Source organism: Elgaria multicarinata, chromosome 2 (genome assembly GCF_023053635.1).
Source record: "Elgaria multicarinata webbii isolate HBS135686 ecotype San Diego chromosome 2, rElgMul1.1.pri, whole genome shotgun sequence".
In the NCBI taxonomy this organism is placed as follows: Eukaryota; Metazoa; Chordata; class Lepidosauria; order Squamata; family Anguidae; genus Elgaria; species Elgaria multicarinata.
This window is the reverse complement of record NC_086172.1, coordinates 99369165-99395188: the sequence shown is the minus strand read 5'-3', so window position 1 is coordinate 99395188 and position 26024 is coordinate 99369165. Positions and strand designations below refer to the sequence as shown.

General features: G+C 41.8%; 1 long non-coding RNA gene across 1 annotated transcript; it reads left to right on the top strand.

The window, feature by feature from the left end:
- The first annotated feature begins 214 nt into the window (after positions 1-214).
- Positions 215-26024, top strand: LOC134392728 (uncharacterized). Its single transcript, XR_010025057.1, has 3 exons — positions 215-302; positions 22001-22132; positions 25938-26024. It is a non-coding gene; the product is annotated as an uncharacterized LOC134392728 (long non-coding RNA).

The following is a 26024-nucleotide window of genomic DNA, read 5'->3' as shown; positions in this document are numbered from 1 at the left end:
TTAAAGTGAATACAGACTCATAACTCATAAATGGAGCATGCTCAGTAGCGGCGCACTCCCCCCTCCCTCCTGTCTCAGATAGATTGGAATGTTGGAAATAAGATGGCTGTCTGGCTGAAATAAGATAGCCGCCTGGCTCATTTAGGAGCCATTTCCTTCTGCAGATAGGCCAAGGCCCTGTCTGGGCCCTCTCCTTCCCCACAGTGCTGTGGAGGCCAGGGAGGGAGAGAGAAACTATCTGCCTTGCTTGGAGGGAGGCCCTTCCCTGGTCTCCAAGGAAAAAGAAAACCTGGCTGGCTCAGGTAGGGGTTTGATAGAAAGATTGATTGACTTTGTTGTGTGTCTGTGATTGTGAAGAGGGAGGTGTGTGTGTGTGTGTTTGAAGTGCTGGTGCATCCTTCTTAATTTAAAGTAAAGAATATATGGCAAACTTTCCTTTGGGGTGGCACTTCCTCACCCAAGCCTCTTAAAGTTTAAACTTTATGGAAATAAATATTCAGACTAGGAATGAGAGGTTAACCCTGGCCTATCTGCCATGAGTTTAAACTTCTTCAGGTAGTGTGTGTTTCTTTAAAAGGTGCTGAACTACATTTTAAGTTTTCTTTTATAGATTTGTGTGTGTGTTGGTTGTACATAGAAAAAAAATTCCTTTCTCTGTGTACCTGCTTCTAAGCAGCTAAATCTCCTGCTTTATGTTTGTATGAAAGGAAAACGTTTTCTAAAATGTACATCCATGAATATTATACCCAAAGCACTACTTCACACCAGAGAAATGGGTAAGGGACCTAGTTTTTGCTACAACCTGGCACCCTCCAGTTGCTGTAGACTTAGATTCACAGAATCATAGAATTCAATGCCCCTCAGTAGTCCAGGGCATGTAGTTCTCTTCATCCTCCTCTTCATTTTATCCTCACAACGACCCTGTGAGGTAGTGTAGGCTGAGGGAAAGCCAGGAAGGGGGGCATAAGGAAATAGTGGAAGCTAAAGGCTGACATGTTCCTCTTCGTTTTATGACCCTACTCTTAGCCCCCACTCTTTCCTTACGCACCCCCTTCCCAGCTTTCCCTCAGCCTACACTACCTCACAGGGTTGTTGTGAGGATAAAATAAAGAATAAAATGAGAGAGGGGGGGTGGATGGAGTGATCCTGAATGTGTCTAAAATACTGCGCTCGTCGAAGCCTTCCACTTGTTCCCGTGATCCGATTCCCTCTCGCGTCTTTATTAATCTTATCCCCGCTATCCTCCCGTCCTTGCTTCACATCATTAATTCTTCTCTGTCCTCTGGTTCATTTCCTTCTGCTTTTAAACATGCTACAGTCTCTCCCATTCTCAAAAAACCCACTCTTGATCGACTATCTCTGTCTAACTACCGACCTGTCTCTCTGTTGCCCTTTGTCTCAAAGATCCTGGAACGTCTGGTCTACTCTCGTTGTCTTGACTTTCTCTCTAGTAACTCTGCTCTGGATCCCTTTCAATCTGGATTCCGCCCTTTGCATTCCACTGAAACAGCCCTTACCAAGATCACCAATGATCTTCTCACTGCCAAGTCTAAAGGCCATTATTCCGTTCTTATTCTCCTTGATCTAACTGCAGCCTTTGACACGGTTGATCACGATCTTCTCTTAGATTCCCTCCATGACCTTGGACTCTGTGGCTCTGTCTATAACTGGTTCGCCTCCTATCTAGAGAGTCGCTCTTTCAGCGTGTCGGCTAACGGCAGCTCGTCCTCCTCTTTTCCCCTTTCTGTAGGGGTTCCGCAAGGCTCGGTGCTTGGCCCGTTGTTGTTTTCTTTATACATGCTGCCCTTGGGTAAGCTTATTCAATCTCATGGCCTCCAATATCACCTGTATGCCGACGATACACAATTATATCTCTCATCTCCGGAACTTTCTCCTGATGTTCACGATCGTATCTCGGCATGTCTTTCAGATATCTCAGCCTGGCTGCTTCATTGTCGTTTGAAACTTAATATGGCAAAAACTGAACTGCTTGTTTTTCCTCCTAAACCTTCTCCTCACCTCTCATTCTCTCTTACTGTCAACGATGTCACGCTTACTCTGGTCAAGGAAGCTCGTAGTCTTGGCTTTATATTTGATTCCTCGCTCTCCTTTACTCCTCATATCGAGGCAGTAGCTAAATCCTGTCGCTTCTTCCTGTATAATATTGCCAGGATTTGACCATTTTTGTCTGTCTCTTCTGCCAAGACTCTCGTTCACGCACTGGTTATCTCTCGGTTGGACTACTGCAACCTTCTTCTCTCTGGCCTTCCTTCGTCTCACATCAGTCCGCTGGTCTCTGTCCACCACTCTGCCGCTAAGATCATCTTCTTGGCCCGCCGCTCTGACCATGTCACTCCACTTCTGAAATCTCTTCATTGGCTTCCAATTCACTCCAGAATCCAATATAAACTTCTCCTGCTGACCTTCAAAGCTCTTCACGGTCTAGCTCCTGCCTATCTCTCTTCTCTCATCTCACACTATTGCCCCGCTCGTGCTCTCCGCTCCTCTGATGCCATGCTTCTCGCTTGCCCCAGGACCTCCACTTCCCTTACTCGGCTTCGTCCTTTTTCTTCTGCTGCCCCTTACACCTGGAACGCTCTTCCAGAACACTTGAGAACTACAAACTCAATCACAGCTTTTAAAACTCAGCTAAAAACTTTTCTTTTCCCTATAGCTTTTAAATATTGAGTTTGTTCTAACTCCATACTGTTAGCTTCACCCTACCCGGTGCCTGTTTACACTTCCCTGTGCCTGTTTGCATTCTCCTTCCCTCTTTATTGTTTACTACAACTTTATTAGATTGTAAGCCTATGTGGCAGGGTCTTGCTATTTACTGTGTTATCTGTACAGCACCATGTACATTGATGGTGCTATATAAATAAATTAATAATAATAATAATAATAATAATAATAATAATGTGTGTGTGTGTGTGTGTGTGTGTGTGTGTCAGTCAGAGAGAGAGAGAGAGAATGGGTAGATGGAGTGATCCTGAGTGTGTGTGTGTGTGTGTGTGTGTGTGTGTGAGAGAGAGAGAGAGAGAGAGAGAGAGAGAGAGAGAGAGAGAGAGAGAGAGAGAGAGAGAGAGAGAGAGAGAATGGATGCATGGTGTGCATAGGGCAGTGCAGCTGGGTAAATTTTAAAGCTTTGACATCATGGTCTTATGCCCCTCTCCTCATTTGAGACGGACTTGTGTAAAACTTCAGTTGTGAAGCACATTTATTTTCTCACCCCACCCCTTACCCCATCATCCTATGTTTTCAACTGCTCCTACATTTCTTATGTTAGAATGTTATTTTATGGTGGCTGACATGATCCTCTTCCTTCTCTTCTTCATTTTATCCTCACAACAACCCTGTGAGGTAGTGTAGGCTGAGGGAAAGCGGGGAGGGGGGGCGTAAGGAAAAGAGCTGGGGCAGGATGCAAGGGTGGGGTTGTGAGGGCCGGTGAGGGAAGGAATTTGCCTGGGTTGGGTAATTACATTGATATACCACCCCATAGCCTGGGTATATTTATTTATTACATTGATATACCACCCCATAGTCAAAGCTCTGCAATAAATACCTAAATGTGTTGTTAACAATGATCTCCAGTTATTGACATAGCAAGAAAATACGAGCAAGGAAGCAACATTTGGTGATGCCTTTCATCTGGAAGTTATGTGATATGTGGGTTATCAAGCAGTTATCATGCTAGATACTTATATGAAAAAATTATTATAATTTTTATGAAAATTATAATAAATTATATGATAAATACTAGACAATTATTTTTAAAATAATTTACCAATTTACACTATTTAAAAAATTTAAATTATTACACTATAGTGTAATTATTTTAAAAATTACACTAAAATTTATAATTTTTACTATATTGACATTAAAGAATCCACTTAAACCAAGTACAGATCTGGAAGTTACGTGTCATGTGAACCATGAAAATTGATGGAATGAGCCTCTTACTCATTAATCCAGTGGTGGTGTCTTCTTCCTCCTTCATTGTAGTTGGCGGGATGACTTTTCTTTTTTAAAAAAATCCCTTCGGTTGATTTTTTAATATTTTTTTGCCCTAGAGCCTGAACGTTGTTATGTAAACCATAGTTTTTTTGTTTATTGAATATAATATATAGGGTGGCCATCTTGATTTGTTAGCATGCTCAGTAGTGCCTCCTCCCTCTCCCTCCTGCCTCAGCTATATTGGAACATTGAGAGAAAATAGCTGCCTCCTCTACCAAATACTGTCAGTGTTTCCTCAGAAGTACGTTCCATTGAATGTAATGGTCTTACTCCCTGGCAAGTGTGTAGGGGATTATAGCTTTTTCCACACTCCGTACACAGAAATGGTTTTTCACCTCTGTGAATTCTTTGATGTAAAGTAAGGGTGAACGTACGACTGAAGCTTTTCCACACTCCACACATTTGTATAGTTTCTCCCCTGTGTAGGTTCTTTGATGTCTACTCAAGGTCCCACTACAGCTGAAGCTCCCCACATCCCATACATTTAAATGGCTTCTTTCCTGTGTGGTCATCCGTTACACAAAGCCATGAAATTCAATAAACAAAAAACCTATTAAAGGCTCTACAGTTTTCAACCAAACTCCAAAAAGGAGGGAAATTGGGAGTTAAGGCTCACAAGCCTTTAACACCACATCCTCCCTAGTGCCAGTGAAATTCTCATTCTCCCAAAGCAGATATAAACCATGAGGACAGGATGGAGAATAGAATATGCAGAGGTGACTATGGGGTTGTGGAAAACTGATGACGAACAACTTAGGGCCACCTAATTCTCTTTTTTTGTTTAGAGCACCCCTTCCCCAACCTGGTGCCTCCAAAGGTGTTGGACTACAACTCCCATCATTGCAAGTCAGTATGTCACATGGTCAGGAAAGCTGGGACAGCAGGATAGGGAACGCTGTTCTATATGCTTACCAAATACAGGGGCTGCACAATATTTATTTTTTTCCTAACACACATCTCGCATAGAGCAGCACGATTGATAACAGAAGGGGCACTATTTGTTGGAGATGTAGAACCAGAGCAAGGGCTGGCACTTTCAGCTTTTGGTAAATACCCTGCCCTTCAAAGAACCAATGTTTTTTCTTAAAATGTGTTTATACAAAATATACTGTTCACTCCCCACGATCCCTCCACAATACATCATCTCATCAGAGTGACAGAGGAACAGAAAAGGATTAGTTTGGGTGTCTTGAACTCCTTTCAGATGAGATTAGTTTGAAATCCTATACCACTTATGGGGAAGCCCTAGTAAACTCAGTGGCACTGGCTTCTGAGAAGACATGTATAGGATCCAAGTATAAACCATCCTTCTCCAGATGTGCTGCACTGCAACTCCCATGTTATGGTGAGGACAAAAATCATTTAAATCAATAGTTTTTAAAATAATCCTTCCTTACCCATGAATCTATTAGATGGTAGCTCTGCCTTTGATCTCACACTGCTGAACACATAAGAAAAATCCTCTGCAGTCACAGCATTCCTGATCACTGTCCATGCTGACAGGCACTTTTATGAGTTGAATGCCAAAACATCTAGAGATCTACATTTTGCCTGCCCTTGCTCTAGAACAGCATTCCCCGATCAGTTTTCCAAAACCCCACAGTCACCTCTGCATATCCTATTCTCCATCCTGTCCTCTTGTTTTATATCTGCTTTGGGAGAATGAGAATTTCACTGGCACTAGGGAGGATGTGGTGTTAAAGGCTTGTGAGCCTTAACTCCCAATTTCCCTGCTTTTTGGAGTTTAGTTGAAAACTGTAGAGCCTTTAACATTGTTTTGTAAACCGTAGGTTTTTTGTTTATTGATATATTTTTAAACCGTACACATTATTTAAAACAGTAAACATTCTTGACGTATTCTAACTACTTACATTATGGAATAGGCATGAAACAGCAAAACATCACATACACCAACATAGGAACAAAGACAGGAAGTAGCCCAGGGCCAACCCAAGATATTTTGCTGCCTGAGACAAAAACAAGCCAGCACCCTCTCCTGTTCTATGTACAAAACCTGACTGGACATTTTTTTCACAATGACATCTTCCACTGTACCTAAAGGCAGCAGGTTAGCTTAAGGGGCACAGGGCAGGGCCACTTGGCACTCAGCTTTCTCTTCCAACACTTTGCTGCTACCTCCCTCTCAGCATCTGTCACCAGAGGCGACCACTTCACTCGGCCTAATAGTAGGGCTGGTCCTGAAGCTGCCTTTCACTGAGTCAGACCATCGGTCCTGCTAGCTCCGTATTATCCATGCTGGCTGGCATCAACTTTCTAGAGTTTCAAATATAAGCCTTCCCAGCCTTAAAAACATAAGAAGAGCCATGCTGGATCAGACCAAGAGTCCATCTAGTCCAGCACTCTGTTCATACAGTGGCCAACCAGTCATCAACAAAGCAGGACTGGTGCAACAGCACCCTCCCACCCATATTACTTGAGGATCAAACCTGAGATGTTTTGCATGCAAAGCATGTGCCTTACCAGTTAAATATGTATTTGTTGGTATGTTTCGTCAGTTTTCTAGTGCTATAGTGAATTTTTGATACCATTATATTGTATATTTGTAATTTTAGTGTTATGATTTTTAACGGTGTTCATGTGTTGCATTGTTTTTATGTGGGTCATTATCCACCCTGGGTTTCTCGCAAGGTAGGACAGGATATAAATATAAATAAATAAATGTACACTTGTAATCTATAATAAGCGAAGCAGTGCTTAGCCCTGCCAGGTTTATTACGCTGCAGGCCAAAGGAAACTCTCAAAGCCAGACCACAACGAGTTGATCCTCTCCGGTCATTGCTCTTTGTTTATAGCAATCGCCGTTCCTGTAGTGAGTAGACAATCCTGGGGACATTTTAACATTAAAAACAAAAAAGGAGTGAGTCGGCATTTGTCCATCAGGGCCAAAGTGCATCTGCACTAACAAGTCTCCAGGGCTGCCTCCGTGCTGCACCTAAATGCCAAGTCAGGAAATCAGTCCTAATAAGGGTATGTTGGTAGCCCTTCCAACATTAGAAAAAGAACAGAAGGAGTCAGAGGACATCTCCTGTTCCCTGAGTTCTGACTGAAGATCCTCTAAATGGTTGCCAGCTGATGACAGCTAATAAGCCAAACTCAGATGCTGAATGCACAGGTTTACCGCGCGGCCCCTGCTGAGTTGGCAATCTGGAATTTGGCTCCGCTGCCTGCGGCTTTCAAGGATTTCGACAGATGCAGCACATTGATTTAATGTTTAAAAGGGAACCCCCACTGTGGCTTCCACAGCTTGTTCCATTGCCTTGGGAGTTAGGCGGTAACATCCAAACAATGGGAGTGATGCCACTCAGCAATTTTGTGGTTATAAACAACATTCAGTGTTTGGGAACCTGGGATTCCAATCAAAAAGGCATCGGGATTTTTTGGCACGTCCACTTCCTCCCATCTGTAGCAGAGACTGTTTTCTCTCCCACATATACGCAGAAACCTTTCCTTTATCTTTGTGCTCATTTTTCCCCCTCTCTGCCCCCGGTAGTGTTTTCCATATAACTGTATTGCATTAAAATCTGCAGCCTTCAAAGGACTCTGCTTTTCATTAGTTGTGTATCACACTTCCATTAGAAAGCTCTGCCACACTCTAAAGGCAGTAACTCATTGAACTGGTTCACATGATAGGACAGCCCACTATGGTTTATTTAAACCAGGGTTGGCTCTTCACATGTGGGTGGCCATTTTGAATATTCACCCCACCCACCCAGGGCCGTGGCTTGTCATGTCGTTAAACAACCCTCACATACCCATGGTCTGTTGTTGGGTTATGTGACAGTTGTTTAATTCCTCATATAACCTGCAAGTTGGACAAGATTTGCATACTCAATGAAGGCTGCGGCTTGTCTTGTCATGTGAATCCAGGGTCTGTGTGTGGGGATTCTTTAATCCTTGGATTCACATGGCATGACAAGCCACAGCCAGCAATGAGTATACAAATCCCACCCAGCACATGCCAACACATGCCACAGCCAACTGTGGCTTAAACAACCTATGGTGGGCTGTCCTTGATCACGCAAAGCAGATTATTGTGAGGTGAGCATTTTGAGGCAATGACCTAATTTTTCAAATGAAAGAACAAAGATGCTTATGGCACCCTGAAGCATCCCCTCCCAACCTGGGACACATGGGAGTTCGAGTCCAACACTTCTGGAGAGCCTCAAGTTGGGGAAGGCTGCCTTAAAGACTCACCAATTTATTATACCACAGGCTTTTATGGACTAGAGAGCATTTGCAACAAGTGCTACCCACCATTGGCAGATATATTAGGATTTGTTTGAGGCTCAAATCTAAACAATGGTTTCCTGTCCCATTATAGGTGTTAACTGCTGTTTTGAATGGTCACAGTTGCTTAAGTTTTACATAGAATTCTCGCAGTATACTTTTTATATTTCATTGCCACCCACCCCTGCCCATACTCATACATACCTTCCAAATGAGGATCACATTTCATTCATCTGATGAAGAGGATTCTCGTCTGTGGAAGCTTATGCTACAATAACTCTGTTCATCTTTGAGTTCCCACAATACTGCCCCCCCCCCCCAGTTTTTGCTGTGACAGACTAACACGGCTATTGTTCTGGAAAATGTTCAGATAAATATATAAAATTCATGCCACAATTAATCAGATTGTCTTTAAACTGCTGCGGGATTGTTTTAGTTGTTGGTGGTGCTGCCACAACAAATGGACACATCTCCTGGAATTCACACTCGCACAAGATTTGAATGTTGACTAGCTAGCAACAGAACTAGCACCAAATAGATAATGCAACTTTGGGCATGTCTAGATGGGGCGATATCCCAGGGATCGTCCAGGGATTGTCCCTGTGCACCCAGATAATGCACATGGCATCCTGGGAGCAGGGAGGGATGATCCCTGCATTTCCCCGGGATATTGCCCTACACATTTTTTGCGTTTTTTCCTGTGGTCCCGGGATGATCCCAAGACCACGGGATGTGTGGGCAGTCATCCTGGTGTAGTCCCGGCTCCTCGTGAGTAAACGTGAGGAGCCGGGTACAGGACACGGAGCTCTGCAAGTGCTCCATGTCCATCGGGGGTGGGGGGAGCGGGGTGGGGGCTTTTTTTTAAAAAAACAACAACACCCACTTACCTTTGCGCTGCAGCACTGGTGCACTCCAGCTCCTGTTTCTTTTTTTAAAAAATGGCAGGCGTGATGTCCTCTTCCTTCTGGGACATTGCGCGCCATGTGTAGACGAGGGGGACGATCTCGCAATCCTAAAATTGTGAGATTGTCCCCCTCCACCCCCTTCGTCTACCAATGCCCTTTGTATACAGCTTTCACTGTAACAAAACCAAGAATAGATTGAATAGGAAGCAGAGCTGAGTGGTTTTCCCACATAATACTAGAACTTGGGGTCATCCCATGAAGCGGATTGGTGGGAGATTCACAACAGATAAAAGGAAGTACTTCTTCACACAGTGCATAGCTAAACTATGGAATTCATTACCACGAGACATAGTGATGTCAACAGAGGGGGTTAGACAAATTCTTGGAGGATAAAGCTAACAATGGCTACTAGTTCTGATGGCTATATACTACCTCCAGTGTCAGAGACATTATGCCTATGTACACCAGGTGCTAGGGAAGATGGAAAGGAGGGGCTGCTGCACCATGTCCTGCTTGTGGGTCTCCTGTGGGCAGCTGGTTGGCCCTGTATGAACAGAATGCTGGAGTAGATGGACTCTTGGTATCCCAATAGAATATTGCCTTATTTTACTGAATCTATTCTGGATTCTAGGTCAAGCAGCAGACTTAAGAGCCAGCTTATTGTTTCAGGGAACTCCAGTCATGTCATCTGAACTTAGTTTTCAGAGTTTTCATGCTCTAAATTCCCAGTTTTGCATCATTTAAAAGGCCCTGGAGGCTTGATATGTCTAGTTATCCTATAGCTGCACATGCTTGTATAATTTTACGGACAACCACTAGGTGGCTCTATTTGCATGGCAACTCATTCATTTTCCCAACAAATATGGTAAACCCATACTCTCTTTCCTGAGGATGCGATACCCTATCCAAACAAGTATAATACACCTAGGGCCAACTACACCGAATTGTAATGTGACGTATTGTTGTTGAGCCAGTACTTACTGAAACATATGTAATAGATATGCTACAAGTAATGATCTTCAGATAGTAATCATCTCAGTCACCAAGGTATTTCCATCTCACATTCTACTCGTGTGTGTGCGTGTAAAAGTAACTTCCACAGTATTTTATCACTTTGGGGAAATCAAAGACATTGTGGCCAATAAGCCTTCCCCAATCTGCCGTCCTTCAGATGTGTTGGATAACTACATCGTCTCCAACCAGCATAGCCATTTGTAGTGCTGGATAGGGATGATGGGGTTGCAATCTGACACATATGCTGGGTTAGGGTGACCATATGAAAAGGAGGACAGGGCTCCTGTATCTTTAACACTTGCATAGAAAAGGGAATTTCAGCAGGTGTCATTTGTATGCATGCAGCACCTGGTGAAATTCCTTCATCACAAAAGTTGCAGGAGCTATACTACAGTGACCAGATTTAAAAGAGGGCAGGGCACCTGCAGCTTTAACAGTTGTGATGAAGAGGGAATTTCACCAGATATACAAATGACACCTGCTGAAATTCCCTTTTCAATACAACTGTTAAAGATACAAGAGCCCTGTCCTCCTTTTCATATGATCACCCTATGCTGGGTACCAGGCTGGGGAAGGCTAGTTTAAGGTACCAAAGCTTGAAGATTAGCTATTTTGCCATTCCATCCCACCATCATGAACAGGTGTCAAGGCCAGCTTCCACAACCTGACAAAATCACAGGCAATGTCAGCACCTCTACTTCTCTCATTGCAGGGCTAACTATACACTAGCACCACTCAGCAGCTGATCACCCACAATTCACAGCTGAGTGTATGGACTCTCTTCTGCTGGGGAGTATTTTGTAAAGTAATATAAGGTGACATGTCAACTCTGGCTGCAGTGTTTTCCTCTACCATGGTCATCTGCTCTGCAGTGGCTGTTGTATTCTTCAAGTGCCCAACATGCATGTGTGAGCTTGCCCACCAGGAAACTCTGTTTTGCTTTGAGTTTACCAAGATTAAACATCATGCTTCTGGGGTTTCCAAAAAAAAAAAAAAGAGTAACGAATGTACTGTGAGAGGGCTCCTCTAAACAAGCAATTTATTGCACGCGTGTGATTGGCCACAGAAAACTTTGTGGGTCTTTTACATGACATCATAAATGACAAGGACATCTCCAGTGGCACCCATTGGAAATTCCTCCATGAAAAAAAACTACTTTTAATGTGGTCACAGCCTAAAAAGAAAGAAAGAAAAAAAGCAGCCAGTTAGATGCTTCTAGAAGCTCACTTCTAGGGCATAATTTTGATAGCTTGCCCACAGTACCTCATAATCAGAGCAATGGAGGTACCAGTTAGTTATCACACATAGTAGCCACGAATAAGATTTATTCCCCATCATTTGTGCTGACCTTATAATGTGTGCAAGTCTCTGAGTGTGACAGTAGCTACTGCCTATCCCTCAAAAGCAGGGTGTTGGATAGGGTGACCAAATGGAAAAGAGGACAGGGCTCCAGTATCTTTAACAGTTGTACAGAAAAGAGAATTTCAGCAGGTGTCATTTGTATGCATGCAGCACCTGGTGAAATTCCCTGTTTGTCACAACAGTTAAAGCTGCAAGAACAAAAGAGGGCAGGGCTTCTGCAGCTTTAACTGTTGTGATGAAGAGGGAATTTCACCTCCTTTCCATATGGTCACCCTACCTTTAAGAATGGGGAAAAATCCACACAAACCCAGGTAGCCACCAAGCAATCAGTGGTCAAGGAAGTAGGGAGCCCCAGGGAAACCCAGATTTGACTTTTGAGTGAGGTTCTGAACCCCTCCGAAGGCACTCTGTAGCAGAAAGAGCAGCAGAGCACAAGACTCAGCTCCAAACAGTGAAAACCTCAACAGCAAAGGGGCAAGGAGGCTGGAGGGGGAGAATATTTTGATTCCCTGGATCATCTCTGCCCATTCTGCAATCACATTCAACTATGAGCCAAAATTGATATTGTTGATCCAGAGTCACTGCTGTTTTGTGTGTTGCTACAATTATAAAGAAAAAAGAAAGAAAAAGATCCATACAGTTTTACAATATCAATTACAATATAACCTGTCATTGACAATGGGCACTAGAAGGCACTTTTGTGAGCATTCCCAGGGGAGAAGGGAGGCTGGAAGAAGGAATTATCCCTTCATGCTTACAGATGGTCTCTCCAGAATAGAGTAATACATTGGCAGGTGCACCCAACGATGTTTATGACCTCAGCCTTAGTCTGTAACTAAAGAGGACTTTGTTTGCTTTTGTTCACACATAAAGCATAGTAGTTATTTAAATGGAAATAAACATTTTGCTAAAGGGTAGACTCAGTTAAAGTAAACTTTACTGTTAACTATAACCAGAAATGGCGATATATATTTTTTAGAACTCTAGAAATCCACCAGTGACATATTATTCAGTTTGTTAAGCAATTAATTATACTTCATTCACTGATTTAAATTGGAATTATTATAGTATTTTAAACATGCCAGCTTTTCAGAATACCTAATTTATATATAACAATATTTTCAACACTGAAATATTTCCTACAGAGGAACACATTGGGTAATATAAATGTATGACTAAAAATCTACATTTATAACAGGGACATTAGTGAAATGATCATCCTCTTTGGGATAATTTACTAATTCATGTTTTGATTGGATAGTTTAAACAACATTTTTCCCTTTAAAAAACACACACACCAGTGAATGTCAAGAATTTTTTTGAAAACAGTACATGTTTTTCAAATAGAAGCCAAGGTTTCTGTTTCCACATTTTTTGTGGATCAATTTACTTTTCAATTAATTAGATTTGTTCAATAAGTAGGATTTCAGTAGCTGACAGTTTACAAAATGAAACAAAAAAGAGGAATTTCCTGCAATTAATTCCAGAGTACAAATCGTGAACTTTAATCTTATTCATTTTGCTCATCCATGAAACAGGAGAGAAAAGATGTACTGGATCATCATGAAACACTCTATCAAAACAAAAGCTTTCACATCTGTGACAGGAAAGTTACCAGCTGCCATATGTCACTCCGATATGCATATGCTAACACGGGTCTGGCCAATGGAGTTCCTACAATCTCCTCCATGACCCTGTTGTCCCACATAATGAATGCCCCATTGTCAGCCGGGCTAATGCTATGCAATCTGTTTTGCCATATTGCCGCACGTCACCCAGCTTTGCACCGTATAGCACATTTTGCCACATAAGAGCAACTTGCCGGATGCCCGTGCAATCTGTTGCTCTAGAAGAGTGGCAGTTCTGCTGTCACGTTTGACGCAGCCTGTTGGACCACAAAGGGGGCGCCTTATTGTTAGCCATGTGAGGTTTTCTGATTTGTGGTGCTTTCAAGAGCAGCTGTTCTCAGAGCCTCCATTTTAAACAGACAGCATGCCAATGACTTTGTCTGTTGTCCCAAAACAAGCCACGTGGCAGAATAAACATGTTTTTACCCCGTTCCTTTTAGTAATCATGCGAAGCACATCAAATCTTATTTCAGCAGCATTCCGTTCCATATTACAGTCATGCAGGAGTCTCTGACACAGAGATATTGGGATCAGGTGGCCAGATTTAGTTATTGTGCCGTGATTTCTCCAGTCACAGTGCCATTTGATTCCAGAAGGATTTGGTTGTCTGTTGCCATGAAATAAGGCCACGAACATCGCAGGGCTTCAGGAATAAAGTACTTTACCCCAGAGTGAAGATTTGTTCAAGGAAATGTAAGGGCTTTGCAAAAGATGAATGACTTTTAAACAGAGATATAATTGACAAATCATTCGTTAACTAAGAAATCAACAGATAATTAATCAGTAAAGGCAATTTTAATTACTGGGCTTGATTGCTAAGGACACACTGGTTTATTTAAGGAAACTACTTTGGTTTTGGTATGTTATGTAATAGGAAATGAAAAAGGAAATATTCAAGTCAGCATTTCTAAAATGGAGTGGAAGCTTTTGTTTAATGCATTTTATGCACTCACACTTCCTTCAGTATCTCAAAGAGACACCTAAATATACTGAGGGTTTCATAATGTGCATTTTTAAAAACAAGCAAAACTTTGTTATATCTAGAGTTAGCCCCATACAACAGGACTGGCAGAAACAAACTTCCTCCCCAGATAAGCAGAAGAGCTATCCAGGCCCCTTAAAGTAAAGACAGTATCACTATCTGTGTTCACATATACTACAAAGGTGGATAAGTATTATAAAAGCCTTTTAATACGTTAATAAGTTTCACTAGTGCAGAAAAAAAGTATATTGCCACCGTAGGGCTGTGTAGTCTGACATTAAGAACACATTAAGAACACGCTAACAAATACTAAGAACCCATTAAAAAACACTCAAAGTCAAGGATTTTTTTAAAAAAAAACAGACCAAACGCGTTTCGACCCTAAAGGAGGATCTTCTTCAGTGGTCACATATACTATATAGACACTTAGAAATACTAAGTAGTTATTTACAAATTGCCAATACCACTAGATGTTACTGTCCCTTGCTTTTTAAAGTAGCACCACAGCAGCCCCTCCAACCCTCCAAAAATGTTATACAAATGGTGGGATCCCCTGCTGACAGCCAGTGTGGTGTAGTGGTTAGAGTGATCGACTTGGACATGGGAGATCTGGGTTCTAGTCCCCAGTCGGCCTTGAACTTTACTGGGTAACTTTAGGCCAGTCACTGACTCTCAGCCTAACCTCCCTCAAAGGGTTCTTGTGAGAATAAAATGGAGTGGAGGAGGAGGAAAGGAGGACCATGTACACCACCTTGGCATCCTTGGAGGAAAGGCAGGATATGACTATAACGAACAGCAACAGAGTAGTGTGTAGTACAGGGTAGAGTGGTAAGAAAGCAAGCTCTGCTCATGGAAGGTATTTCTGCCCAATTTTTGGTAAACCCTCTTCCCTACAACACAGGGCATGTCTACACCATGCCTTATCCTGGGGATCACCCCAGGATCATCCCTGTGTATCCACATGATGCACAGGGGATCCTGGGGGCAGGGAGGGAAGATCTCTCCATTTCCCGGGGATAACCAGGACGGCTTTTAGTCTGATTTTTCCCGTGGTCTCAGGATTATCCCAAGACCGCTGGAGGTGTGGATGGCCATCCTGGTTTTGTCCTGGCTCCTCGCGAGTAAACGTGAAGAGCCGGGAACTGGGCATGAAGCTCTTTAGGCTCTCCGTGCCCATCAGGGGTGGGGAGGGAATCGGGATTGTTTTAAGGTTTTTTTTACCTTTTAATTTTTGCTGAAGCGCGAGTGGGCTCCAGCTCTTCACGTTTGTTTAAAAAAAAAAAAAAAAAAAAGGCTGCTGCAATGGGCGCGATGCCCGGGATGTCATGAGCGGGAGGATTTCACGATTAGCATATTACAAGATCCTCCCCTTCCCCTCCCCTGGTGTAGACATGCCCACATTTTACCCCACTGAGCTGGGTCCCCTAACCTTTGTGAAGCGTTTTGGGGGTGGGGTGGGGTGGACGTCTGTCTAGATGAAGGATGGCTGCAGGAAAGAGGGGTTAGGGAACGCTGCTTCAGTCAGTCCAGTTGCACTTAACAAAATTGGGATCCAACGCAATGCTTATTCCTTTCAAAAACAAAACAATCATAGATATTTTGACACATAAGGGCACAAAGAATACAAAAAATAATACATCTTGAAAAAGGTGATGGGAGCACAAAGGAAATACAATAATAACAAATTAACATTCTAATGATACACCCATAACAGTGGGAAAAGGTTGCCAGTGATCATATTCTGTCTTGTGATCCAACAGTATGTTTATAAATGGCAATGGTTGAAAGGCTGTGGCTAATCAACTAAAACTATTTACATTGCTGGCAGCCCTCCTTTCTCACCTGATCAGGTAATCCCAAAGGAAACAACCCTTATGTCAATTTAGATTTGTTTCCACAAGCAAAGGGATAATGTGAGGCTACAGGGAGCTAACCCTCGTCCCTGTTTCCGTTTGTAGTAGCTGACTCTGCAAACAGTGACCCAGGCCAGATAGGACACTTTGAAAACTGTATATGGAGTGTGTCCTTGGCCCCAACAGTTGTTATCACCGTTTTAAAGCAGTAGCGTAGATCCTGCCCCAGTGGTCTTTTGAAGGAGTCAGAGAAAGCTCTGCACAGCAAATAAAGACAGTGACCCAAAGTGGTGAAGTGGAGGCTGTGCTGCAGGGCAAGGTTGTTGATTTAGGGCAAAAGAGGCCATTGTGGGTGATCAGTGTGGATAAGGAATAATAGTAAATAAATGAATAAATGAGCCACAGAACTGGAAAAATAGTTAAAGTTCAACAGACATGTAAGTTATAGAAATGCCTGATGTTCAACTTCAGACATCTCCGAAAGGAGAGTTGGCGTGAGCATGCCTGTACCACCAAAATTATATCTGGTTGGTTGGTTTTCACATTCATATACCACCACATTTGCTAAAAAGCCATCATGAGTCCTAGGAGCTGTCATTTCAGTCTGATGTTTGAAATCCCATGACTGTGCCAGAATTTTAGTTCCCATGATTCCATGGATAGAATTACTATTAAATCATTTTATGTTTGTGGCAGAATAATGCCATTAAGGATACAAGAAGTGACCAGTTTTTTTCCAGGTTTATGCCTACTTTGTCTGTTAGTGAAGATTTTTGGCTTTATTTTCATTTATATTACCCCTTTCTTCCATGGAACCTGAGGCAGCACACACAGGGGGAAGGGCTGTGGGCAAGTGCTCTGGAGTGAGCCCAGAGCCCAGACCAAAGAACAATCAGGATGATAGGCAAACCAGAAAGCAGAATAGAGAACAAGCCAAAGTCAGGACAAAAGAGCAGGTCCAAAAACACAAGAACAAAGTGTATCAACTATGACCAGGTCTACTACTTGCCTGTGTGAAGCTCTTCATCAAATTTTTTTGCAATGAGTGCAGGAGGTGGTAAAGATTCAAGAGGCAGCTGGACAACCATCTGTCAGGGATGCTTTAGGGTGGATTCCTGCATTGAGCAGGGGGTTGGACTCGATGGCCTTGTAGGCCCCTTCCAACTCTGCTATTCTATGATTCTATGATAGCTATATTCCAGAAACCCCACCACCAATACATGTGGTGACTGTAGGGTACCAACAGGGCCTGCATGGACTATACCTCAGTCTATAAGCTTGCAAAGACTGGAGAAATTACGTGAGGGATGAGTCCATAGAGGTGCTTGAAGTGATGTCTATTCTGCTCCAACTCAGGGCTTGAGCAATCTGTCCAGTTGTGGAGTGGGTCAGGAGCCAGGAACAGGGAGACAGGACTGAAGAACAATCAGGATCAGAGAGTAACAAGAAGGAAGGACCACAGAAGAAACCAGAAGTCAGGACCAAGGATCAAGACCAGAATTACTAGAGTTCAAGATCTTGTTGTTCAAGCTAAGTTGCACTGAGAGAAGAAGCCAGTGGCAGGATCTATACTACTCTTTAAAATGGTTTATAATAGTAGTGGCAGCTGTTGGGGCCCAGGACACACTCCACGTACAGTTTTCAAACTGTTTTCAAAGTGTCATATTCTGCTTGGTGTAGATCTGGCCAGTGAGTAGTCTGGTGAGTCAGTTCAGAAGGTTCTTCACTGAGAAACTGTAGTGACAAGGTTCACCACATGGGGCAAAGGCCAGCAGCTCATGACGAAAGCCATCTGCACTCAACTGGAGATCCTTCATGTTGTACTGCAACAAAATTAAATCATATGAAAGGTTTCACCAATAAATTCTCAGTACTGTGTAACAAAGAGTTTTTAGCTGTAACCTTTCTGGAGGAATATTATCTTCATAGTTTGTATTTTGATGCGGGGAAAGTATTGCATGGAAATAAATTACTGAGCTAGATGATCCAGTCATCTGATTTGGTGGAATGCAGTTTTTTGTGTTCCTATGTATGAGGTTTGTGGGTGATCTTCCACACAGGCACTGACCAGACCCAGACCTGTCATGAAACACCTTCAGACTCTGATGTGCTGAAACTACAATAGAAACGGCTTGTCTGAATATCAGAAAACTGCTGCTATATCATCTGGTGCAAACAAAAGGGATGTGAAGAAGCGGTGCTGAAGTGATTTAGGCAGGCAGCCTTCTTCTGCTACACAGTTTCCAATATAGTTCACCTGTACAAAGCTTGGAAGTTTTTAAAGAAAAAAAAGGGGGGGTAGAGTTCTATTGGGAACAGTAGAATGAAATGAACATTGCCATGAAAACATTTCAGATATCCCCCCCCTTGCTTAGACAAGTAGTTTTTTAAAATAAAATGTACATTTCGGCAAAAGTAAAGTCTCTCCATTTCAAAAATTGCCCCTCAACCTACCAATTAAAGACTTTTTAAATGGGACAAGACTGCTACTCAAAATGTAAGGAAAGAAAACCATTGTCTTCATCAGGGCCGGTGCTAGACTCTAGCAGGCTATTATAGTATTACCAGCCAGCCCCTGCTATGCCCCCCTACGAAAGCCTCCCCCCTCCCCTACTTACCTGCCCAAGTCGCTCGCTCAACAGCCAAAACCCTCTGCTTGCCTGCCCATCCACGTTGCTCCCCCACCCACCCAATGCCCAGCCCATTTTTAACCTGGAGGTGGTGCGATAGTTACGGCTCCCAGGTCCGCCTCCTACCCCTCACTTGGCCTGGCAAAATGCTGCAGCACCCGGCTGGCTGAGCACAACGATTTTAAAAGTTATTTTTCCTTATTACTGGATTTAAACAGGCATTGGATTTTGCGAGTGTGCCTTAAGAATATGCCAGCAGCATTTATTAAGTCAATCTGTAACACAATCTCTGCTATAATACCCATATTCAATGCAGAATTCTAACAAATATTCCTTTATTGTTAGTGCCAAGGGTCAGTAAGATTCAATGCATCTTGTGAAGATCTACTGTGGATACATGGTGTGATGATAAACCAAGCGGGTGCTTGCACAGGCTTCTTAGTTCCATGGTAGTAACTACCACCAGCCCATTTCTTATCCTCCTAACTTATGTAAAGGGGACCTCAGTGCCACAAGCCCGAGTTATCTGCCTGGGATGGAGGAGCAACCAGCTAAAGCCTCCTAACCACAGGCAGACAGCCTGCTGCCCCATTACTTCCCCATAAGTAATAATCCAGGTACTCTGGTAGGGAGAACCATGAGACCTCAGATGAGCTTCTATCATGCAGTGACCACATGAATGCAAGGCTGCTGGTATCTGCTGCTTTGTACTAAAAGGTGAATATCAGCACTTTCCTCACTGGTGAATGGGGTTGTGAGTGAGTCTGTGCACACAAACATGTTTAGAATGAGATTGCTAACACTTGATATCTTTGAGGCTTTGGGTTTTTCATCAAACTATATTTTGAAATTAAGGTCTGCTAATAGGAATTCTGAGCTTTATAGCAAATATGAGGTCATCCTTCTTCCAAGTTCTAATGCACAGGTGAATGCAGCTCCACAACCTGGTTAGAAAAGATACATGTCACAGAGAGCTCTCCTGAGCACAAGATGCATTAAGGCTATCTGGAAAAGAAAAGAAAAGAAAAGAAACAAAAACCATGCAAAACCAATATAGGTCATTTACCAATTGTTGCTCTAATATGTTGGTTAAAATAAGTAACTCTTTGAAGTGCCATAGTGACCCAGGCAAGCAAGGAGTGGAACACTGAAAAGAACAAGAGAAGTTTAATTCATCTTTTCTAAATAGCAGAGCTATTTTGAAGGGGAAACATATTTCTGAAATATTTGAACGCTCTCCACTTCTCCCAAATAGCATTCATTTCCCATTGAATTGACATGGTTCCACCGAAACAGCTTTGCCACAATTGCCACACAATGTTTGAAGAGAAACATCAGAAGAGTCTCAGAAGATTTGCAGAGCTACACACACAACAATCAAAAAGGAAATAAAAAGAGAGGAAACAACTCCAGGTTGTGTGATGATGGCAGGTTATGCAGGACAAATAAGTAATCTTCCACGGCACAATCCTATACATGTCTACTCAGAAGTAAGTCCCATTGAATTCCATGGGGCTTACTCTCAAGTAAGTGGATATAGGATTGCAGCTTCAAAATACTAATTATGGTGATACAATTGTTCTTCTCCACCCTCCCCCTCCAGTGCCTCCCACCTCTTTCTGAAACAAATTTAACATCCGAGTTCAGTACTCCTCATAGAAAATGTTGCTTAGGGAAGACCAAGCAGTCCAAAGCTCTTCATCATCCTGGTAACAATAGCTGGCTTTTCTCTCAAGCCTCACCTCTTGACCTTCCATCTGCCTCCCTTAAACTGGATTTCCCACATATGTAAGTCCACCTGCTCTACAACATCTTCGCCACAGTGCTTCGCAACGTATAGTTAAGTCGTGTGGTTAACTTTACCAGCACGGCCTGGTGCCAGTCCATTTTACATTTATTGCATTTCCATTTATTCCACAGCCCCTACATGGAATATGAAAACTCAAGCCATCTTGAGTGCCAACTTTGGTAGAAAGTTGGGGTACAAATCAAATTAATAAATGAAGAAATAAATTTAGGATTATATACATTCCTCATTTTCCAATGTAGCTATCTGTTCCATTATCTTGTTAAAACAGGACTACTTGATTCTAGAAGTTTCAAAGGGGTGGGAGTGAAGCACTGAGCACAGTTTTTTCCTTGTGTTCTTACTTCAAATGATGCAATGCTGTCCAAATCTCACATTGCTTTCATCATTTCTTCTTAATCAGTATTTAGTTTGTGCCTGAAGATATAAACCTTAGTTAGCATACAATAAATCAAGATCCAAGGGCAGCCGGCCCATATATGTGAACTAGGTGGCTGCCTAGGGCGCCAAGTTAAGTGGGGTGCCAAATTCAAGGGAAAAATACAAATTACAAATAAAATAACACAGATGTCATTATTTCAATTCCTGTGCATGAGGAGAAGAAGCATGACCGAGGTCGTGGAGGTGAGTGATGGACCAACTGGGGATGATGGGGCTAAGTCAGACCACCCGCCAGTCTACCTTTGGGATCTGGTCCTCCCTCTGGAATGGAAGGAGCCCATCTGTTTGCAAAAGAGAAAGTGTGGATCCAAGGCTATATTAAAAAGCCTTTCCAAATTCTGGGAGTAGTTGGTTAGTGAATGAAAAGGCCTAACTGAAGTTGTAGAATCATCTTAATCTTAAAGTAATCAACTCCTATGCATATTTTCTCAAAAGCAAGCCCCACTGTGCTCAGGGGGGCTTGTTCCTGGGTAAATGTGCTTAGGATGGCAGTCTAAGTATCCGCTCAACATGGTTTCGGTGTAGTTAATTCTATCTTCGTAGCTGTTCAGATGGTTCCCTCAAATACTGTAGTAATGTGTGAAAGGGGAGCAGGCCACACCAGCTAGGCTTGCCTGACATCTAAGATATCCAGTAGTCCCTGTCCCTGGTGTACGTGCATGAGTGTCTCTGTGTGTGTTTGTGTGTGTGCGCGCTTCACAAACACAGCTAAGGCTCCAGGTCATACGGAACCCTTTGACTACAGCTATATGCACATGGGCGAGAGGTGTAACTTTGAAGGAAATACTGGTCAGTGCTTCCTCACATATCCAACCTGTGAAGAAAAGGTCTGAAGAGGGTTAATGCTATCCCAACATCCTCTCTATTAACAATACCTGGGAGATGCTGTTCATAAGGCCTTTGAGATTATCAGTGTAGAATGTAACAGCTACATATCTGTCACTCACTTGACGTCTTCCCTCACGAAAGTGCTTTCTTTTCAGGGTATCGCAGTCTCAGGCTGCAATCCTATGCCCACTTATTTGGGAGAAAGCCCCATTGAACTCAGCAATCCTTGCTTCTGGGTAGATATGTATATTGTACTGTTAAGAGTAATATAATTTCCCACCCCTGCAGCACTGCCTGAAATGTGATTGTTGCACCCGAGTCAAGGGCCCCTGGTGTACACAGCTCCAGTGACATCAAGTGATACAACTCCCTCCTTCAGTGCCCAACTGGTAATTTCTATGGAAATTAAAACAAAAGCAAGTATGACTTTTATTTTCTTTATTTTCAATCGATACTGTATGAATACAAAGTTTCTAGAAAGCTACAAAAAACTACCACTTTATCAAGAAGGCATCAAAATGTGTCACTTTGCAAAGACATGGAACACCTGCAGTAACCGACACAAAAATAGCATTTTTAGAGTGATGAAATAATTGCACTTAACTGTCATGGATATTAAAGTTATCACACATATGTACCGCGAAAGCTAGAATACATTTTTTTTTACAAAGCACTTTTATAAAAAAATTCTCTGCACACAAACCCTATAATTTTCATATTACTATCATACTAAAGATAAATTCACTTTAAAGCCAACACTTAAAACATTTTTAAAAACAAAAAAGGTACCAGTACCTACACACAGACGACAACAAATACAAGAATACTGTACTGCCAAAAGGTTTGATTGAAACTCATTTTGAAAACCTCAAAATATGTTAAGACAAGATTTGAAAAGTTTCATTTTTGTTTTAAAAAAGAGCTTTCCCTCTATGTCTAAGCAAGAGGTACTTTGTCATCCAAAGGCAGATTCTACACCTTCCCCAAATAACCAGCAGCAGTACAATATTAAAGTAACCACTGACCATATATGAATATGCTTAAGTCACAAACCCAGTTTATACACATTACACAAATAAACAGAGTGAGAATTCCATTAAGTCATTTACAAATGTGAACAAATGCATGTGGCAAATAAAAAAAAAACCCAAAAAGAAAACTGTTCATAAAATGTACTGATATTAAAGAATTAAAGGCTATTCAGGTTTTAAAAACTGTTATAAAATTCTTTTGTCTTTTTCAGGCACATATTGTATTTTTTTTTCTGTAGTCATGAGCCTGAAGTAGAGGCCCATTTAAAATAAAGAAAACAAAAACAAAATGCAAAACAAAAATAAAACCGTTGTGTGAGGAAGTAACAGGGCATATCCTCTCTTTGTACTGAGTGCATTTAAGAATGAATTGACACAGTGGAACTAACTGGAAAAAAATATCTTACAGACAGACTAACTTGCTAGGCTATAGACCAAAACTTCCAAACTTCTTTGAATTATCTATCCAGTCTTTGTTTTCAGGGGGATGGCTGGGACAAAATAAAGGAACAACAGATTAGAGAAAACAAACCTGAGAACGGACTGAAGTGCAGACCAGTTTACCCATTACTAACCACCCATGGTGGCTGTCCCCAATTCCTTCCCCATGCTGGTGATTCGTGTGGCAGGGAGTGATGTTTAAATGCTTTACCATGTGCTGTGGTCCCAAACTATGCAGTGCATCTGGAGCTGCCAAGGTTAGGCAGCACTGGTGTGCAAACACTGAATAAGTTTAGAAAACCACATGTGGCAGGAGTGTTATTCCCTGCTGCATAACTCACCAGCATATAGAAGAGCTTCTTAGTAGCTGCTGCCACAGATATGTGCTCTGAATACTGGTCCCTATAGAACCAGATACGTTATATCACATGTGTTGATGATGTCAGCCACAGCGTGAACAGAGTGCTGGACTAGATGGACCCTTGGTCTGATCCAGCATGGCTCTTCTTATATCCTTTTAATGTCATGTTAAAAGTCATAGCATTGGTCTGTAATTGAATAATCCTAAACTGTCAAAGACAGGCTCAGTTTAGAAAACATGCCAAACTATCTTTTGTACTTGCTATTGTTTAGTCCAAACCGTAGTTTGAGTTTCCAAAACTATAACAGGCAAATCGTGGTTTTGAGCTACTTGACAGCTTTCATTTATCATCTCTGGACACTTAGGGGCTGTTGCACATAATGGTGGCAAATCAGGGGATGCTACATGATGTCTGACCCTAACTACTAATTTAAGGTTAACTGTGGGTTGTTTGACCCACTATTGACCTATTGTGTCTGTGTTTGGACTACATGTAGCAAATCCCATTGGGGGTTCACTATTCAAAATGGCCACAGAATGCACCCAGCAAGCACAGCAGCAAATTGGTTAATTAACCCATGATTTGCTGTCATTACACGTGAACCATATCACTGTTCCATAGGTTTATTCCTACTGCCATTAGCTTCTGCAGGCCGAGCCATGGCCCTAACTATGGTTTGTCAATTCAGACTTCTCAGCAAACCACACAGAAAGCATAAACAATTATTTGCAAGGCCACTTCAAGCTATGGTTTCTGATTCTGGCTTACTAGCATATTGCAAAATATGGTTTGGTCAATTCACTAAAACACATTTAAACTTCTTTAATCATAATTTGGCATAATATCCAAACTGAGCCAGAGAAAAGCAAGAATGCCCTATGAATTAGATCAGGATTACAGATTTACAGCTTCTCAAATGCTATAAACTGACTACAGACTTTCAGTTATTTCCATATAGTGTAATCATTAACTTTGACTAGAAGGTGAGAAAAACAGAAAGGTTGAGTTCAATTAAGTTGCCAAACTGAAAAGGCTCTAGCACTGGTGGAAAGTGGGAAAACAGAAATAAAAGTTGCAAATTATACAAAATAGTGGTACAGTACCTAAATAAACCATTCTAGAATTCAAGTAAGTACAAAATTACATTTGTAAAGTAAGCTATATTTCAACTGCCACAAATTGTACCATTCTTTTTCTTTTTCAATTTTGTACATACGACAATAAATAAAAATGATTCCTTTGCAATAAAATATACTCCAGCTGCTTGCTTACCTATATCTGTCTCAACAGATATATTCAATAGTTGTAAATATATATTGTGTACTTTTGAGGGCAAACAACCCTTACTAGATTAGATGTGATAAGAAAATGACTGGGTTTGCACAATACACTGCAGCTCATTGTGGTTTATTTAAACCACGACAAGCTATGGTACCCGTGGATGCCATCCTAAATATTCAACCTTTGATCATGAGTTGTTGTGTTGTGTGACCCCTGCTGGCGGGGTTTATGCGAGAGTTAAGCAACCCTCACATAACCTCAACTGGCCAGGTTCGCACAACACAACAACCCAAAGTCAGGAGTTGAATATTCAAGATGGCACTTGGGAACACCACAGTTTGGTGTAGCTTAAATAAGCCCCAATGCGCTGCAGCATGTTGTGCAAACAGCCCCAATGAATGAGATCTGCATCCTTAAGGAACAAATCCCAATATGAATGCCATTTAGAATACAATCCTATATTCACTTATCTGTAAGTAAGCCTCATTGAATTCAGTGGGGTTTATTTCTGAGTATACAAGCATAGGATTGCACTGTTAAAAGAATTTGGGAGGGGGTATAACCACAAATATGTATTACTTTGTGCCACACACTAATTTTAAATAAAAATATTTAATGTTTGTATATTAAAAACAAAAGTGTATTCACAGCTACAAATCTCTGCCAGCTTTTGGTTTTACTGCTATTAGTTCTCATTGATGATTTTTTAATTATGTTGTGTCCCTCTGAATCAATGTCAATGTTGTCAATGTCTCTTGAAATAAATGGTATTGTCCAAATTCACAAATGGTGTTAAAATGGCACAAACTATTTGAGTATGCTGTATTTCCTGCAATGACAACAGGAAAGTGCTGAGTGGTGCCGGTCAAATGGTTTTTCCAATGATGTTTTGTCATTAATTCCTAACAATTTGGTGCTAAAAAACACAGGTCAAGTGACAGTTACACTTTGAGCACTTTCATTTTCAATTTTAAGCATCCAACTGTTCAACTTTGTAAACAAAATAAGTGCAAATTTAAGATAAAGAAGAAAATCCTCTTCACAGATTTTGAACTACTATATTAATAAAGTCACATTTGTCCTTTGCCTGAAATTCTGTTATTTATACAGACTCATATTACTCAGATGCAAAATTGGATGGAGAAAGACCTGGCAAAGGTGAAATACTGACCGCTTTCCTATCATTGCTAGTCAGCA